Here is a 3,952-nt window from a genome sequence, read left to right on the forward strand (position 1 = left end):
TGAGACGTAATAATTTACCGTCTTTAGCAAGTTTTTATGGGGAGCCGGTACCATTTTTGGTGGTTGAGAAAGTGGTGACAGGCAGTATCCTGACCAGTCTGGACAGGTATACACACAGAATGGTTCACAGTGCAATCGAGAAAGGGTGATGGTATTGTATATGCTACATCTCTTTTCTGATAGTTCGGATTTGGAACCTCGCCCTACTCAGTGACAATGGCTAATGCTCGTTTGCCTCTTTAAATATCTGTTAGCTAGTTGTCATAACGAGGCAGTGCCAAGGTCTCTATGGAGTCAGTAGGCTATGAGCCTGTGGTTTGATTGGGATTCAGTACTCATTGGGTGTGTGGCTTCTTCGCTCGCCTGCATGTTGGATAAGTAGGAAATAGGTTAAGTTAAGTATACTTGAGTGGAATGGAAGACTGGAACCCGAAATATAGATACCTCTATCAATGCTGTAGTCTATCTTGCGGTTATGATCAATTATGCATTAACTGCTGTGTGCATACTCCCTCTCTTTAAGTGGTTTGTTTTCTGGATTACTAAAGTGTTGACACTTTGTGCGATAGCTGCATAGGCCCATTTGAGTGGTTATTGATTTGCGTGTTGGGTGTGAATGTGGTTATAGTGTCTATGGTTGATCGTCGCGAGGTCAAGGATGACTTAAGAAGAGCAATATTAATGTTATTACAAATGCAATGTCACTTAATGCATTTTACATCCTTATGTCATCAAATGGAGGTGAATGTTAACGGGTGTGTGTCCGAGCCAGGTGGCTCGCCAGTGCTCGCCCATTAGAAACCCTTCTGTTCTACTCAATCCTTTATAGTGCGATTCTGTGTGGGGAAGGATAGGCCCCGCTAAACAGCGATGAAGTCTCCGCACCCGCTTTTTCTCAATGGGATTCTTGGAAGGTACAAAATTAATGTATGGGAACATTTGTCTTCTTGTATAGCTTTTTAAGTACACGATTGAGGGGGAGGAGTGGAGTGGCTCTATGATAGGGGCGGATTCATGTGGCTCTTATTCTTTGTACTATATGGATTGCTGCCTAGGACTAATCGTTGTTGGGTTAGTTATCATAAAACATTGCATTGTTTAGTATATCTTTTCTATTTTAGACCTAAGATTTTATTGCTTTTGGTGTTATTATAATTGCAGTTGGAATTTTATTGCTAGGGATATAAGAGGGATTTGTACACACGATACTGTGTTTACTTTGTCAATACATTGAAGAACTACTAATTTTTAGTTGCTGATTGATCTTCTCAAGTATTTTGGCTGTTGCTCGTATTGTCGAATAGCTCGCGCTCGGGTGTGTGGAGATGTTATTTAGGATCGATCAAATGAGGATGCAAGTAGGTGTATTATCTGTAGCTATGAATTATGTTTGTTTTGTTTAGTTTATGAGTTAATATGTGGCTCTGTATAATCTACTTCTCAGTCTGGGCTGTGTGAGTAGTATAGGTCTCTGTAACCGTTGTTATTAATCCAGGAATAATTAATCTCAATTTTTTTTTTTTTGGCACATTCTGTACCATTCTTGGCTTTCACTGGAAGAGATCTAATCTAACTTCTGTGTAGTTTTTCTCAGTTTTACAGGGTCTGTGGAAATCATAATCTGTTAACATGAGTCAAACATTGCCAGAGTAACTCTTGTGAAGGAGCTGGTGAAAGTGTTAACAGAAATGTATTCTGTCACTCATTCAAAAATTCCTTCCTGCCTTTTTATTATCTGTTTACTGTGGAATGTTTTTTTATTCAGTTATTGATGTTATGGCTTATTAGCTTGGCCTCTGAACATAGGACTCACTAAACACCTATAAATAAAATTATGCAATTATTAATTGACCACATCTGGATGGTATCGATGGCTAGTATGCAACTTGCAAAAAGATCGCTGACAAGCCCTGAAGATTGCTCCTAACTAATTCTTATTGGGAGAATGAATGACACCTCTCAGTTAGTAAAAGGAGCAGTAGTTAATGTCTCAATGAGCTTACAGGGCCTGGACAAGTGCACCTTGTGTGGGGACTCTTAATGGTATGTACTGGGTGACAGACGAAAGTTGTAGAGAACATGGATACTCTTATGTTTCGGTAAACGAACGTATCGTCTGATGGTTGTGCCAGGATCATTATCCTCCGATGTTGTCGAGACGGATAGGCATCACCTTGTGTCTTATCGTGTTTCCACAAATGTGGCCGCAAAATAGTCGGGAAGTGTTTCCGGATGCAGCTAAATACAGGACAGTAGCTGCATTTATGTCAATTATTCTCAGCTTTATTCTTCCTTTGTGTGGAGTGGACTCGGCGATCATACTATTTAGCTGAGAGTTATGTCGTGGTTTAGAGTACTGTCTGGGTTAAAATTTCAACAAAGTCGGAATGTGCCTCTCCAGTTATAAGTATGTGATTTTTATGAAGGTGGAAAAGAAAGTGATTAAGGAACAAATGTAACACCTTAGGATGTTGTGTGAAAATTGTATTGCCTATAATTGGGTTTATACGGCACGGCTGAGTCTGGATATAGATAACGTCTTTGTCCCCTCGGTCTGATCTGATGGAAGTAAGGCGATATCAAACTGGAGCTGGCAGACATGATTGAGGCTAGCGAGAAAGTAGGATGTGTGGGTGGGTGGTCCCAGGGGGCTATATGCATTGTAGGGAGATGCCAGAGGAACATATTGAATCCATATCTCCAGTATTCTCTGGTCCTCAACTTGGAAGATGAATGTGTAGAAATTATGAACGATATTATTCAGGACAGATATTATTCAGCTAAACGATGAATAATAAGAACATCTTGTGCATGAAAACAGATGTGTGTTTGGAGGGTTATTGTTTCAGATAGTGTATTAAAGTATGCCTTGCTTAGTCATCACACACAACCTGCTGTATAAGACACTACTCCAACTGAAAGCACAAATCTGACCTGACAACAGAATCTGTTCGCGCGCGCAGCTGCATATAGTTTTGTGTTAAGAGTGGCTTATAAAATCTAATGGCAGGTTGAGATCACACTCTACTAAAAGACCTCATAAAATGATTATAAGACATGTATTGGTAGTATGGTCATGATATTGCACTGTTTGATAACTGAGTGTTGGTTTAATTGATTAGTTACCCGAGCCAGGAGTGATCCGGATGTGATTGCCTTAGTAATTATCATGTAAGGTAGTTGATGTTAGTGCGAATATGATCCGCCATGGGTCCTTTAGGATTTTGGGTCCTGCTGTGGATCCATGGTCAATAGGTGAACTGATCCGTTGCTTGGTGGTAAGTATCTGAATGTCCTAAGAATATCGAGTCCATGTGGTACCCATAGAACCCATTTTCAATAATTTAATCTGAAAGGCAGTGCTGAGTGGAAGGGGGAAGGATAATGGTGTGGCCCATCAGATTTCAGGGGTGGCCCATGCCCAGGCCCCCCTTTCTGGGCATGCCCTTGCATGGCACCATATTAAGACAAACTTCACAGCATTACCCTTTTCTTTGTTAAAGTATGTGACGGTATCCACTTAAAGCCACACTGCACTCATAGACTTGTGCTATAATATTGACTTAAATCTCTATTTTAGGGCACATTGTTTTCTCAGTTAAACAAAGTTAGTCATATTGCTTGTAAGGTATAATAAATCTCACATTGAGATCAAGAAGATAAAAGTGTACTTTTTAGTTTTGGGCAATATTAACAGACAAATATCTGACATACATCATTTTGGTCACTTCCCTGCAAAGGTGTGATCTACAATACAATACAGGATGTATTATATGTTACTTAATGAGTGGCTGCCTATCAGAGCCATAAAATCTTATGACAAAGACATATTAATGAATTAAACCTCTGGCGCTCTATGAGGCTTGGCCGTCCTCTAATAGCCTGGCTGAGTGGGATCCTGACCAGTCAAGTGACCTATATAAACATTAATGCAAATACACACACACACACA

Source organism: Morone saxatilis, unplaced genomic scaffold (genome assembly GCF_004916995.1).
Source record: "Morone saxatilis isolate NCDOM2014 unplaced genomic scaffold, NCSU_SB_2.0 Contig1, whole genome shotgun sequence".
NCBI classification, from domain to species: Eukaryota; Metazoa; Chordata; class Actinopteri; family Moronidae; genus Morone; species Morone saxatilis.